At 43.4% G+C, this 16,598-nt stretch overlaps 1 protein-coding gene across 10 annotated transcripts in view; it reads right to left on the reverse strand.

Moving 5' to 3' along the window:
* Window positions 1-16,598, reverse strand: part of p2ry8 (P2Y receptor family member 8) — a 102,016-nt gene that overhangs the window by 23,655 nt on the left and 61,763 nt on the right. For all 10 annotated transcript variants that reach the window (XM_063052951.1, XM_063052948.1, XM_063052956.1 and 7 more), the window contains exon 2: window positions 6,548-6,600. The gene's annotated coding sequence lies outside the window, so the exon portion shown is untranslated. The remainder of the gene's footprint in view (window positions 1-6,547; window positions 6,601-16,598) is intronic.

A 16,598-nucleotide genomic window follows, 5' to 3' on the forward strand; every position in this document is an offset into this window, starting at 1 on the left:
TTAGTAAGTTTGCTGATGACACAAAGGTTGTAGGTGTTGTGGATAGTGTGGAGGGCTGTCAGAGGTTACAGTGAGACAATGATAGGATGCAAAACTGGGCAGAGAAGTGGCAGATGGAGTTCAGCCCAGATAAGTCTGAAGTGGTTCATCTTGGTAGGTCATATATGATGGCAGAATATAGTATTAATAGTAAGACTCTTGGCAGTGTGGAGGATCAGAGGGATCTTGGGGTCCGGGTCCATAGGACGCTCAAAGCAGCTCTGCAGGTTGACTCTGTGGTTAAGAAGGCATACGGTGTATTGGTCTTCCTCAATCATGGAATTGAATTTAGCAGCCGAGAGGTAATGTTGCCGCTATATAGGACCCTGGTCAGTCCCCACTTGGAGTACTGTGCTCACTTCTGGTCACCTCACTACAGGAAGGATATGGAAGCCATAGAAAGGGTGCAGAGGAGATTTACAAGGATGTTGCCTGGATTGGTGGGCATGCCTTATGAGGATAGGTTGAGTGAACTCGGCCTTTCCTCCTTGGAGCGACGGAGAATGAGAGGTGACCTGATAGAGGTGTACAAGATAACGAGAGTCATTGATTGTGTGGATAGTCAGAGGCTTTTTCCCAGGGCTGAAATGGTTGCTACAAGAGGACACAGGTTTGAGGTGCCTGGGAGTAGGTACAGAGGAGATGTCAGGGGTAAGTTTTTTACTCAGGGAGTGGTGAGTGTGTGGAATGTGCTGCCGACGATGGTGGTGGAGGCGGATACGACAGGGTCTTTTAAGAGACTTTTGGATAGGTACATGGAGCTTAGAAAAATAGAGGGCTATAAGTAAGCCTAGTAATTTCTAAGGTAGGGACATGTTTGGCACAACTTTGTGGGCCGAAGGGCCTGTATTGTGCTGTAGGTTTTCTATGTTTCTATGTTTATCTCATTGAAACTTGCAAATCTTTCCCGGGATTTTCAGGCCAGATGCAGGGAAGTCCTTTCCCTCTGACAAAGGAGTCCAAAAAAAACAAGGTGGCATGATTTCAGAAAAGTTTAAATCTTTCCTTTGATGGGAATTCAGTGAGATCCTCTCTCACTGCTCCCCCTTTTGTGCTTCAGATATCACCTCCCCCAACTTTCTTATTCTGGCTTTCTTCCCTTTCCAGTCCTGGTGAGTCTCTTAGCCTGAAACATCAACTAGTCACATCCCTCCACAGATGCTGCCTGACCTCCAGAGCTCCCCCGGCATGTTGAGTGTGCTGCTCTGCATTTCCAGCGTCTGCAGATTCTCTTGTATTTATGATTTACTGCTCCACTGTAAAATCTCTTTAAGGTATTGGATTGGACAGCATGCCATATGAGAATAGGTTGAGTGAACCTGGCCTTTTCTCCCTGGAGCCACGGAGGATGAGAGGTGACCTGATAGCTGTGTATAAGATGACGAGAGGCATTGATTGTGTGGATACCCAGAGGCTTTTTCCCGGAGCTGAAATGGCTAACACGAGGGGGCATAGTTTTAAGGTGCTTGGAAGTAGGTACAAGGGGGATGTCAGAGGCAAGTTTTTCCCACACGGAGAGCGGTGGGTGCATGGAATGGGCTGCCAGCGAAGGTGGTAGAGACGGATACAACAGGGTCTTTTAGGAGACTCTTAGGTAGGTACATGGAGCTTAGAAAAATAGAGGGCTATGCGGTAGGGAAATTCCAGGTAGTTTCTAGAGTAGGTTACATGGCCAGCACAACACAGTGGGCTGAAAAGCTTGCAACATGCTGTAGATTTCTATGTTATGACCACCTTGAAGTATAAATCTTCCCTTCGACAGCAGTTCAGTAAAACTCTCTCTCTCAGTACTCCCCCTTTGTGTTTCACTTATCACCTCCTCCCCACCGCCTTATTATGGCCTCTTCCAGTCCTGATGAAGGGTCTCGGCCCGGACCGTCGACTGTTTTTTCTCCCTTTCCACAGACGCTGCTTGACCTGCTGAGTTCCTCAGGCATTTAGTGTCGGTTGCTCCTGCTCCTATTTCTTATCTTCTCTTGCTTTCCATACTAGCTGTTGAGATCTCGCTCATCAAAAAAAAAACACTCCACGTAGAATGTTTTGGACGGGTACAAGATAGATCAACATCAGGTTTACTGAAGATCAGTTGGAAACTCGTTCAAAGGTACTAGACTTCAGTTTTTGTCCTAGATACAATCTTTTACATTAATCAGGTCTGGATTTCAGAACTGACTCTTTTCTTTCTGTCCATTTCCCCCAAATAAATTCTGCGTCATTTACATTGGAATTCCCCTCTGACATTACTAAGGGGGGGAAATTTTACATTGTTTTTACATTCAACTACTTGCATGTTTAAAAAATACTTTACATCACACGAGGTTGACTATCTTTCTAATGAGGCCAAGCACTTGTAGATTTGTTGTACAGTTATTTGTCATGCTCTGTAAAACCTACTCATGTTTAAATCCTGACTAGCAACTTGAACGAGCACTTCCACACCCTGACCACGGTCTGAAACCACGCACCATGTTCGAAAGCTCTTGTTTCGTTTACTCTCAAGCTCCACGTGCTCCTTGTTTTAACAAATCTTTGCCTATGATGAGATTTGTTTATAATGCCCTACATACTTTTGCCAAGTAACATCTGGCCATATGATTTGATAAACGATCTGGAGATGTGAGTTCAAATGCCACTGTAAATTTAAATTAAATCCAAAAATAAGGCCCTGATAATCCTGAACTTAAAATGAGAGCTACACAGGAAAGAAAATCTACTGACCTAATAAGGTGTGGTTTTGACTACTTTATATTCACTGCAATGCGTCCTAACCACTCAGTAGAATGCCCGGTAAACTCCACAACTGCACTGAGTCATTAAACATGGGTCAAGGCAGCAGCTCACTATTCTCAAGATCGCACGCTGAGATGAATGTGGCAGGAAACTGCATCACCAGTAAGAAATGCATGCGGCCTCAGGAAGCACATGCAAACTCCACACAGGCAGAGGAAGGTCAGGATTGAAGCTGGGTCTCTGATGGGGTGAGGCAGTGGCTCTACTATCTGCACTTCTGTCCCACCACACTAACAACGGCTGGTGAATAAATTAGGAAGAAAGAACAGGGTACTTCCATTAGAAGTTAGAAAGGTTTTTGGCTATACAATTGGGGAAGCATGGTTTGTAGTGCATAAATCGTGGTTTAAACCCTCTGCATGGATTCGTTGTAGAAAAGTTCAATGACCTGACATAAACAGCCAAAAGAAATTCATTTTTCCAAGTTTTCCCTGTTATCAGTGCAGCTCTCGATTAATTCACTGCAACAGCACCACAAATAATCAGACCCCACTTCAAACTGTTTTCACTCAAATATCCTAGCACCTCCTTAAGGAGATCTGGTATGTCACCAAAGACCCTAGCAAATTCCTACAGATGTACGTTCTGACTGGTTGCATTACCTCCTGGAATGGAGGCTCCAATGCACAGGATTGAGAGAGGCTGTGGACTCAGTCAGCTCCATCACAGGCACAAGCCTTCCCACCATCCAACACATCTTCAAATGGTGGTACTTTAAGGCGGCGGCTTCCATCATTAAGGACTATCACTATCTGGGACATGAGCAAGTCCTCATTGGCGGATCGGAGGTGGAGAGGGTCAGTCACTTTCAATTCAAGAGTTCAAAGGTTCCTTTTGCTGTCAAAGTATGCATGCGCATCGCAACTCCGATATTACTGGGTGTTACTACCTCAGAGGATCTGTCCTGAACCCATCACATAAATGGAATTACAGAGAAAGCAGCACAGCACCTCTTTTACCTTAGGAGCCTGCAGAGATTTGGCATGACATCAGAAACTTTGACAGACTTCTGTAGATCTGTGGGTGGAAAGTCTGCTGACTGGCTGCATTACACCCTGCTATGGGAACGCCAATGCCTTTGAGTGGAAAATACTATAAAAGGTAGTGTATTCAGCCCAGTACATCACAGGTAAAACCCTCCCAACCATTGAGCACATCTACACGAAGCACTGTTGTAGGGAAGAGGGTTCCATCAGAGATCCTCACCACCCAGGCCATGCTCTTTACTTGCTATTGCCATCAGGTAGAAGGTACAAATGCCTCAGGACTTGGACCATCAGGGTTCAAAAACACTTACTACCTCTCAACCACGAGGCTTTTGAACAAAAGAGGATAACTACACTCATCTTTTGAGAAGCTCCCGAAGCAAATGATTTAACTTTAAAGACTGTTTATTGGACTCGAGGCCCGTGCCTAGTGATGTTCCCCAGGGTTACACCCCATTGCTCTCATTATTCGTTGCTATTTAATTATACTTGCATTTGCACAGTTTGTTGAATTCTATGCTCTTCTTGATCTTTCACTGATCCTGTTACTATTCTATAGATTTGCTAAATGTTCCTGTAGGAAAAAGAATCTCAGGGTTGTATGTGGTGACATATGTACTCTGATAATAAAATTTACTTTGAACTTTCAACATTGCTACTTGTCATCTAGATCAATAATTTGGTTGAGAATGTACAGGGTATGGATAGTAGATTTGCAGCAAGTTCAAACAGTTACTTTTTCCGAAAGATATTAAGTACAAACTCTCCGCTCTGTTTCCCTCTGTGCACTCGACCACCCCCTCCCCTTACTGTCTTTCCTGTCCACCCCGTCTTCCCTCTCACCCCCACATTTGGACACGTTCAGGGTGAAAGTGAATTCTTTCAGGGGAGTCTGAAGGGGAATTCTTCACTCAGAGGTTGGTGGGAGTGTGTAATGAGCTGCCAGCGGAAGTGGTGGATGTGGGTTTGATTGAGACATTAAAGAGAAATTTGGGTGATGACATGGATGGGAGGTGTATGGAAGCTATGGTACAGGTAGCTGGAACTAGACAGTAAAAACAAAAACAGGTCAGCATTGACTAGAAGGGCCGAAGAGCCTGTTTCAGTGCTGCTGGGCTCTGTGACTCTGTGACTCTTCATCTTGTTATTTCATGCTCCCATTATTTATATTTGCATTTGCACAGTTTGTTTCCTTCTGTACTCTACTTGTTCTTTCCTTGATCCTGTTTACAGTTACTGCTCTATAGATTTTCTGAGTATGCCCACAGGAAAAAGAATTTCAGGGTTGTATGTGGTGATATATATGTACCCTGAAAATTAAAATTTACTTAGAACTTTGATGTCCTCTTCTTGTTACAGGAAGTACAGGAACCTAAAGACCCACATTCAATGCTTCTGGGACAGCTTCTTCCCCACCTCCATCTAATTTCTGAACAGGAAAACAGATTATTATCTGAATGGTGGCTGATTAGGAAAAGGGGAGGTGCAACGAGACCTGGGTGTCATTATACACCAGTCATTGAAAGTGGGCATGCAGGTAGAGCAGGCAGTGAAAAAGGCGAATGGTATGCTGGCATTCATAGCAACAGGATTCGAGTACAGGAGCAGGGAGGTACTACTGCAGTTGTACAAGGCCTTGGTGAGACCACACCTGGAGTATTGTGTGCAGTTTTGGTCCCCTAATCTGAGGAAAGACATCCTTGCCATTGAGGGAGTACAAAGAAGGTTCACCAGATTGATTCCTGGGATGGCAGGACTTTCATATGAAGAAAGACTGGATGAACTGGGCTTATACTCATTGGAATTTAGAAGATTGAGGGGGGATCTTATTGAAATGTATAAAATCCTAAAGGGATTGGACAGGCTAGATGCAGGAAGATTGTTCCCGATGTTGGGGAAGTCCAGAACGACGGGTCACAGGTTGAGGATAAAGGGGAAGCCTTTTAGGACCGAGATTAGGAAAAACTTCTTCACACAGAGAGTGGTGAATCTGTGGAATTCTCTGCCACAGGAAACAGTTGAGGCCAGTTCATTGGCTATATTTAAGAGTGAGTTAGATATGGCCCTTGTGGCTAAAGGGATCGGGGGTATGGAGGGAAGGCTGGGGCGGGGTTCTGAGTTGGATGATCAGCCATGATCATACTGAATGGCGGTGCAGGCTCAAAGGGCCGAATGGCCTACTCCTGCACCTATTTTCTATGTTTCTATAAACACCATCTCATCACTCCCTCTTTGCTCCATTTATGGATCAGTTGAAGTATTTATCAATTTATTTACTGTAACATCAGTTTCAAGGTCTTGTACTGAACTGCTGCCACAAAACAACAAATTTTATGGCTTACTATATGTCAGTCATAATAAACCTGATTCTGACTTCTGAGAAAAAAAACCTTGTTATTAATCTCACAGCCACTGCTACGCACGTATCTTGAAGACTTTAAGCACATCACTAATAAGGACTTCTTGCAACACAAAGCATGAACAATTCTAGGGACAGGTGTAGCGCAGGAGTGGGACTATATCAGAAAAGTGTGTTTGGGCCTAAGCATATCCATAATCCATCATTTATCTGTCCACCTTACTCACTGCCCGACTTCTAGTCTTTGACTAATTAAAGCTTAATGATTTCCATGCTATTATTTCAAGGAAATAAACATTGCCTAATAATATTGCTAGGAGGACAGTTGTAATACTAAATAATTCTAAGATGAACATTAAGCAAAATAACTCACAGTTCAAAGTAGAAGCAGAAAACGCTGGAAACAGTTGGTAGGCCAGGCAGCATCTGTGGAGAAAGAAATAGTACAAGTCTTCAGTGATGTTTAACAAAATGCTATTCGGAGGTTGGTTTAAAATTCATTTCCCACAGTCCCGGGTCTTATAGAAGTCGATCAACAGTAACACATTTCTAGGATATGAAGTCATAATCATTACAGCAGACTTGGTTCTTCAAGTCCCTGTGAAACTCATTCAATCATCCCAACTCTCTTTGAGGAGATCTGATATGTCACCAAAGACCCTAGCAAATTTCTACAGATCCTATTCCCCATTCCATCTTCACATTCTCTGAAAGTTCCTTCCCATAAATGGCTGTCCACTTTTCCATATTGACTGTTTCCAGCTTCCAGCACTGCTGTAGAAGATAAAATGGTAAATGCCTTCACCTCTGGCACAGGGGAACCAGCTCCACGAAGATCATCGGCACAGAGAACAGTTGACAATCAGCACTTGTGACTCACTAGAAATAAAACAAGCTTATTAAATAACGAGCTAGTTTCCTCAATTTTACACTGAAACTGCTTAAACATCATGACAAAAGTTTGGGTCTTTCCCAACTATGAGCTAGAGTTTTTTTTTTCAGACAGTCAGAGGTTTATAAAACAATCATTTAAAAACTGAAGGGTTTATGTTAATGATTTTTGTTCTCTGGAAGTGAATCTTGCAGCTAGTGATCAACCAGAAGGAGAATATCAAGACCATAAGGCATAAGAGCAGAATTAGCCTATTTGGCCCAACGAGCCTACTCCTGTATTCCAGCATGGCTGATTTATTTATTTATTGAGATACAGCACAGAACAGGCCCTTCTGGCTCTTCATGTTGCGCTGCTTTGCAATCCCCGATTTAATCTTAGCCTTATCACAGAATAACTAGCAATGACCAATTAACCAGCAAACAATACGCCTTTGGATTATGTGAAGCAGAGAAACCCACGTGGTCATGGGGAGAATGCACAGACTCCTTACCAGCAACAGGACATAAACCTGGTACTGTAAAGCACTGTGCTAACCACTACGCTACTGTGTAGCCCCTCTCAGCTCCACTCTCCTGCTTTCTCCCTGTAACCTTTGACGCCTTTACTAATCAAGAAGCTATCAACCTCCACTTTAAATATACCCAAGGACTTGGACTCCACAGCCTCTGTGGTAATGCGTTCCACACATTCACCACTCTCTGACTAAAGGAATTCTTCCTCATCTCCGGTTTAAAGGGGCGTGCTTCCATTCTGAGGTTGTACTCTCTGGTCCTAGATTCACCCAATCATCAATTGGAGCTGGAATTATTAAATAGGTTTATTACTGTCACGTTTATAATACAGACAAATTCAATGCACAGTGCACTGAGTACAGTAACAGCATGCAGACTGAAATGTAACAGCTACAGTGAAAACGCAAACACGAGGAATTCTGCAGATGCTGGAAATTCAAGCAATACACATCACAGTTGCTGGTGAACGCAGCAGGCCAGGCAGCATCTCTAGGAAGAGGTACAGTCGACGTTTCAGGCCAAGACCCTTCGTCAGGACTAATTGAAAGAAGAGCTAGTAAGAGACTTGAAAGTGGGAGGGGGAGGGGGAGATCCAAAATGATACGAGAAGACAGGAGGGGGAGGGATGGAGCCAAGAGCTGGAACGGTGATTGGCAAAAGGGATATGAGAGGATCATGGGACAGGAGGCCCAGGGAGAAGGAAAAGGGGGAGGGGGGAAAAATGCAGAGGATGAGCAAGAGGTATAGTCAGAGGGACAGAGGGAAAAAAAGGAGAGAGAGAGAAAGAATGTGTGTATATAAATAAATAACGGATGGGATACGAGGGGGAGGTGGGGCATTAGCGGAAGTTAAGGTGTGAGATCATAACAAGGCCCTCTTCTCATTGCTACCGTCATGAAGGAGGTACAGAAGCCTGAAGCACACACTCAATGATTCAGGAACAGCTTCTTCCATCTGCCATCTGATTTCTGAATGGACATTGAACCCATGAACGCTACCTCACTACTTTTTTCCTATTATCATGTACTACTGCTATAAAGTTAACAAATGTTACAACACGTGCTGGAGATATTAAACCTATTTCTGATTCTGATAGTGAAGTCAAAAGTTTATTAACTCTCATTCACCACATCCCCTCGAACTTCTGGTTACATGAAATACCCCAGCTGGACGTTGAACCATTAAGGTTATAGAAAGTTAAATAACTGAAGTGCTCTTGGCTCATCACACTTCAGCTGGTGGATCCCCATGTGGCCTTGTCAAACACCCACACCACTAATGTTATCCAGTTCTTTGTCTTAATCCTGGATTCTGATTCCCAGATTTATTCTGAAAGGGCAAATCCTCCCAAGAACTTTAGTTGCAAGAGCTCTGCGGGTTGGCAAGATATGCACCAAGATGAACTCCTAATCTCCCAGTACGTCAGATGCGCACTGGCAACAACTGAACCCAGGTGCGGAGGACCAGCAGACTCCCGTGTAGAGATGGAAACAAGAGTTTATACATAGGAATTCCCACAGATATCAGCGGCTCGACTGAGTGACACTGCGAGACGAATCATTCTCAACACAAGGGCTCTGCAATAAACGCAAATTGGGATTCTGCTTTAGATAATCACAAACTTGGATAGCCCGTGCCGGTCAAAATAAACTCGACATGATTGAATGAAAAGCACAATGGCTAAACCACTCTAGTTTAGGCAACAATTAACAAATACAGGTGTGCTAGAAACCTCAGAGCCCAAAACTTTATGGTTCATTTCACAGGCCCACTGGGCTCATCCAGAGTACATGTCATGGCTCTTGCACTTCGCTTGTCTGCCTGCTCTGCACCTTCTCTGCAACCAGGTCACAATATTCTCCATTCTGTCTTTACTACCTTGATGTGTTTATGCATGCAATGATTTGTCTGGATGGCAACAGACCACAGCTTTTCACTATATCTCAGTATGTGTCAATCATACACCAATACCAATACAGCATAGAGGAGAGCCAGCAATGAATCCCACACTCTTCCTCTCTACTATCAATACCACAGGTCGCTCCTTCTGTCCTCACATTTCCTCATTCATTGAGAGTGTCATATATACACATCGTATTCTATCCTACACCCACCAATATTGGTCCCCATTTGTCCAAACCACAAAGTTAGAGTTCTCAACCTATGTTATCTGCCATATTGTATGAGATGGGTGATCATCGTCTTTCCATGACCATGATTGTTCTTGACAATTTTTGCCAAGGTTTGCCATTGCCTCCTTCTGGGCAGTAACTTTACAAGACAGGTGACTTCAGACATATCAAAGAATCGTCTGCCTGGCATCCATGGTCGCATAACCAGGACTTGTGATATACACCAGATTCTCATACCTGCTCCCTGAACAGTAGGGGGCGCTAAGCAGGTGCTACATTGCCCAAGGGTGAGCTGTAGGCTAGCGGAGGGAGGGAGTGCCTTGCACCTCTATTGACAGAGACATATCCTCACCCCTCCACCCAATCCTTTAGGCAACACACATCAAAGTTGCTGGTGAACGCAGCAGGCCAGGCAGCATCTATAGGAAGAGGCGCAGTCGACGTTTCAGGCCGAGACCCTTCATCAGGACTAACTGAAGGAAGAGTGAGTAAGGCAGTGGACTCATTTCCTCATCGTTCCAGTGACCCAGGTTCAAACCCAGCCCTGGGTATAGCGCATGTTCTCTTTGTGACCATGATGCTCAGTTTCCTTCAGTGTGTTGAAAATGTGTAAGGTGACAGGTTAAATGATTACTGTAAATTGATGCTACGAGAGTGGCTGATGGAGTCCAGAGGGTTCACTGGTTTAATAGTTCAACTTATTATCAGAAAACCTGAAATTCTGACTCTTCACAGACATCCACCAAACACACTGAATAACAGAAACATCAGAACCTCAAAGCCCTTCCTTTCCTTTCTCTTGCACAAGCAGCAACAAAACCATGGACTCACCCTCCCCCCCCCACTTTCTCCAGCATAAGCACAAACACCCTTAACAACAACCCCCCCCCCCCGCCAATGCAAGCAACAGTAAAGAGAGAGCCCCCAAAGAGACTGTCATCTGGAGTCCATCAAGAAACAACTGTCCACCCCAAAATTCAACATAAGACCATAAGATATAGGAGCAGAATCAGGCCATTTGGCCCATCGAGTCCACTCTGCCATTTCATCATGGCTGATCCAATTTTCCCCTCAGCCCCAGTCTCTTGCCTTCTCCCCTCTTCTCCCCATATTCCTTCATGCCCAATCAAGAGGTTAGCAATCTCTTCCTTAAGTATATATAAAGACTCGGCCTCCACAGCTGCCACAGATTCACCATTCTATGGCTAAAGAAATTCCTCCTCATTTCTGTTCTAAAAGGATGCCCCTCTATTCTGAGGCTGTCGTCTCTGGTCTGGCTGTCCACATAGGAAACATCCACTCCACATTCTCTCTACCAAGGCCTTTCACCAATAGATTTCAATGAGGTCACCCCTCATTCTTCTGAACTCTGGTGAATACAGGCCCAGAGTCATCAACACTCTTCATATGACAGGTTATTCAATCCTGGAACAATTTTCATGAACCTCCTTTGAACCTTTGGGTTTCAGCAAATCATTTTGAAGATATGGCACCCAAAACTGCTCACAAAACTCCAAGTGAGGCCTCACCAGTGCTTTATAAAATTTCAACATTAGATCCTTGCTTTTATATTGTAGTACTCTTGAAATGAATACTCACATTGCACTTGCCTTCCTGAGCATACAACAGGTTCAACCAACAAATTAACCTTTAGGGGATCCTGCACAAGGACTTCCAAGTCCCTTTGCACCCCAGTTTTTTTTTAAATTTTCTCTCCACTTAGAAAATAGGCAACCTTTTCATTTCTTCTTCCAAAGTGCATGAACAAACATTTCCTGACACTGTATTCCATCTGCCATTTCTTTGCCCATTCTCCTAATTTGTCTACATGCTCTGTAGCCTCTCTAATTCCTCAAAACTACCTGCCCCTCCACCTAGCTTCATATCATCTGCAAACTTCGCAACAAAGCCATCAATTCCATCATCCAAATCATTGACATATAACGTAAAAAAATCAGTCCCAACACAAACCCCGGTGGAACACCGCTCGTTACCAGAAGCCAACCAGAAAGAGCTGCCTTTAATTCCACTCTTTGCATCCTGCCAATCAGCCACAGCTGTATCCATGCTAGAATCTTTCCTGTAATACCACGGACTCATAGCTTGTTAAGCAGCCTCATGTGTGACACATTGTCAAAGGCCTTCTGAAAGTCCCAAAACACTAACTGGCCTATAGTTTCCTTTCTCCTGCTGCTCTCCCTTCTTGAAGAGTGGAGTGACATTTGCAATTTTCCAGTCTTCCAAAACCATTCCAGAGCCTAGTGATTCTTGAAAGATTATTACTAATGCCTCCACAGTCTATTCAGTCACCTCTTTCAGAACTCTGGCGTGTACACCATCTGGCCCAGATGACTTGCCTACCTTCAGACCTTTCAGTCTAGTAATGGTAACTGCACATACTTCATGACCCCAGACAGCTGGAACTTCCACCATACTGCTAGCGCCTTCCACCATGAAGACTGATGCAAAAATACTTCAGTTCATCAGCCATTTTGTTGTCCCGCATTATACCTCTCCAGTATGTTATCCAGCAGTACGATATCCACTCTCACCTCTCACTTACAAAGTTCAAAATAAATTTATCATCAAAGCATCATACACAACCCTGAGATTCATTTTCTTGCAGACATACACTGTAAATCCATAAGAGAATAATAACAATTTTTCATGTCTATGTCATGGTAATGTGAAAATCCTCTATATACTTGACTCCATGATCTCCTCCATCTTTTTGCTCAAACTTACACTCATTGGACACATCCTTAGGTATCTCCTGTACCTAATAAAATGGTCACTAGGTGTACATTCCTGCTCATCTGCAGCTGTAGCCCATCCACTTTACGGTGCAATGTTTTGTGCACTCAGATATGCTCATCTGCACAGTACTGTTTTGACACGTGGTTATTTGAGTTACTGTCCTCTTTCTGTCTGCTTGAATTGGCGTGACCATTCTCCTCTGAACTCTCTCATTAACAAAGCGTTTTCACACACAGACTTGCTGCTCATCAGATTTTTTCTTTGTTTTTCGCACCATTCTCTGTAAACTCTAGACTGTTGTGTGTGGAAGTGCTAGATCAGCAGTTTCTGAGATACTCAAAGCATCCCATCAGGACTAACAACCACTCCATGGTCAAAGTCACATCCACCACATTTCTTCCCCATTCTGATGCTTGATCTGAAAAACAACAGTCTTAACCATATCTGCACGTTTTTATGCAATTGAGTTGCTGCCACATGATTTGATTAGATATTTGCGTTAATAATCTGATGTATAGATGTACCTAATAAAGTGGTCACTGACAATTTTTGGATTCTTTATTTGTTTAAATTTCATAGGATTATTGATTTTTATCTACCTTTTGCCTTTGACCAGCTGGATGCTAAACTTTGGAGTTCCTTTCTCAAATCCTCCCCTTTATCCGAAGATTCCCCTTAAAATGCACTTCTTGACCAAGCTGCAGGATCATCCAGGTTAGTGACACAGGAGACTGTAGATACCAGAATGTGGATCGAAAACCAAGTTGCTGGAGGAACCTCGGTGTTTTGGGTCGAGACCCTGCATCGGTCTCAGTGCTTGTACCTGCTTTGTACCTGCTTTGTACCAATTTCTGCATCTTTGTACATTTGTGACTTCTCTCATGATCATTTCTGACATTAAAGATTATAATTAAGACTACTAGACAGGTATGTGGAGGAATTTAAGGTGGGGGGTATATGGGAGGCAGGGTTTGAGGGTCGGCACCACATTGTGGGCCGAAGGGCCTGTACTGTGCTGTACTATTCTATGTTCTATGTAATTGTCAGCAAACTCAATCTGTTGACTGCATCATGACATGTACTGAGTCACATTCCTCATCCTGGTATACTCACTGAGAAAGTACAAAAAGGAAACATGCCTTTCAGCTCATCTCTAACCAAGACACTCACTGAAACTCGTGTCATTTGCCCATGTATGACCCATTTGTCTCAGGCTTTCCTACCCAGCTCCCTGTTCATGTGCCTTTTAAATATTGTTATTGTACCTGCCTCAACCAATTTCCCTGGCAGTTCATTCCATTTATGCACCATGCTCTGTGTGGGGGGAAAAAATTAATGTCCTATTAAATCTTTCTCCTCTCACATTAAACCCTTGCCCCCTCGTTTATGATTCGCCAGTCCTAGGAAAATATTCCTGTTCATTGATTTCTACACTTGCTCTCAGTCTAAAATTGCAATCGATATATATTCACAGAACATAGAACAGTATAGAAGAGTATGGGTCCTTCAGCCCATGACACTATGTTGTTATATACAAATATTCCCAAATATTTCAATCCAACTCTTCCCTGCTACACAGCCCATAACCCTCCATTATTCTTACACCCATGTGCCTATCTAAGAGTCATGTGACCACCAGCTCCACCAGTGCATTCCAGGCACCTGCGATTCTCTATGTAAAGGACCCATCTCTGACATCTCCCCTAAAGTTTTCTCTGCTCACCTTCAAAAGATGTCCTCTGGTATCAGCCATTGTTGCCCTGGGAAAAAGGTACTAGCTGTCTACTCTGTCTGTGCCTCTCACAGTCATAGATTTCTGAACACCACAAGCCAGGAGAGTTTTGAACAAAATCAAGAACTTGAGGCACTGGTCAGCCATGACCTTGTTGAATGACACATCAGCATTGGGGCTCTTGACATTTTTGACTGCAATTACCACACGATAGGATCATTGAATCATAGAAAAGTCATGGCATAGGCTATTTTGCCCTTTATGTCTTCACTGGCTCCATGTCAGAGCAAACTCATAGCTGCACAATCATTTCCACAGCATGTATTTATGAAATTCCTTCTTTAAGACCACAATAGAAACTGCTCTCACCACATTTTTAGGCAGTGTGTTTTCAATTCCAACCACTTGCTGTGTAAAAAACGTTTTTCTTCATGTCACTCTTCACCCTCTTCCCCTTTTGCATCTTTGAACTCTCGTCCTCAAGCTCTCCCCTGTTGTGTACAGTTCATATTTAACCAAAGCTCTCTTCATCTTCCTGAGCCTTCTACCCCACGATCTGAACCATCTGAGATGCAGTTTTCTCTTCATATATACTGTACACACAAGTTAAGAGAAGGATTTGTCTACTGAACTCCTGTCATTCCATAAGGATTTTGTATCAGATTTATTATCTCATGGAGATGTGTCATGAAGTTTGTTGTTTTGCCACAGCAGTACAGTGCAATATATTTAAAAATTACTATAATTTACAATAAGAAATATACACTCAATAGCCACTTTATTTACAGGAAGTACTTAATAAAGTAACCACTGAGAGTATGTTTGGTCTTCTTTTAGTCATAGTCATGCTTTATTGATCTCGGGGGAAATTGGTTTTCGTTACAGTTGCACCATAAATAATTAAATAGTAATAAAACCATAAATAGTTAAATAGTAATATGTAAATTATGCCAGGAAATAAGTCCAGGACCAGCCTATTGGCTCAGGGTGTCTGACCCTCCAAGGGAGGAGTTGTAAAGTTTGATGGCCACAGGCAGGAATGACTTCCAATGACGCTCTGTGTTGCATCTCGGTGGAATGAGTCTCTGGCTGAATGTACTCCTGTGCCCACCCAGTACATTATGTAGTGGATGGGAGACATTGTCCAAGATGGCATGCAACTTGGACAGCATCCTCTTTTTAGACACCACCGTGAGAGAGTCCAGTTCTATCCCCACAACATCAGTGGCCTTACGAATGAGTTTGTTGAATCTGTTGGTGTCTGCTACCCTCAACCTGCTGCCCCAGCACACAACTGTAGCCCATCCACTTCAAGGTTTGACCTGTTGTATGCTCAGAGAAGCTCTTCTGTACACTACTGTTGTAATGTGCATAGTTTTTAAAGTTATTGTCACCTTCCTATCAGCTTGAACTAGTCTGGCCATTCTCTTCTGACCACTCTCATTTTTAACACCAGTCTCTGTAAACCCTAGAGACTACTGTGCATGGAAATCTCAGGAGAGCATCAGTTACTCAAACCACCCCGTCTGGCACCAACGCTCATTTCATGGCCAAAGCAACTTGGATCACAGTTCTTCCCCATCCTGACGTTTGGTCTTAACAACAACTGAACCCTTTGATCATGTCTGCATGCTTTCATGCATTGAGTTACTGCCACATGATTGGCTCATTAGATAAATGCATAAAACAAGTAGGTGGACGGATATAGGTAATAAAGTGACCACTGGTTGTATTAAAAAAAAGTGCAAAAAGAGAGCAGGGCAGTGAAGTTGTGTTCATGGGTTCATTGTCCATTCAGAAATCAGATGGCAGAAGGGAAGAAGCTGCTCCTAAAATGTTGAGTTATTAATGCAGGGTGACTTGGACAGACTGGGTGAGTGGGCGGATGCATGGCAGATGCAGTTTAATGTGGATAAATGTGAGGTTATCCACTTTGGTGGTAAGAACAGGAAGGCAGATTATTATCTAAATGGAGTCAAGTTAGGAAAAGGGGAAGCACAACGAGATCTAGGTGTTCTTGTACACCAGTCACTGAAAGCAAGCATGCAAGTACAGCAGGCAGTGAAGAAAGCTAATGGCATGCTGGCCTTCATAACAAGGGGAATTGAGTATAAGGGCAAAGAGGTCCTTCTGCAGCTGTACAGGCCCTGATGAGACCACACCTGGAGTACTGTGTGCAGTTTTGGTCTCCAAATTTGAGGACGGACATTCTCGCTATTGAGGGAGTGCAGCGTAGGTTCACAAGGTTAATTCCCGGGATGGCAGGACTGTCATATGTTGAAAGATTGGAGCGACTGAGCTTGTATACACTGGAATTTAGAAGGGTGAGAGGGAATCTGATTGAAACATATACGATTATTAAGGGATTGGACATGCTGGAGGCAGGAAACATGTTC

This window comes from Mobula hypostoma, chromosome 7 (assembly GCF_963921235.1).
Source record: "Mobula hypostoma chromosome 7, sMobHyp1.1, whole genome shotgun sequence".
Classification (NCBI taxonomy): domain Eukaryota; kingdom Metazoa; phylum Chordata; class Chondrichthyes; order Myliobatiformes; family Myliobatidae; genus Mobula; species Mobula hypostoma.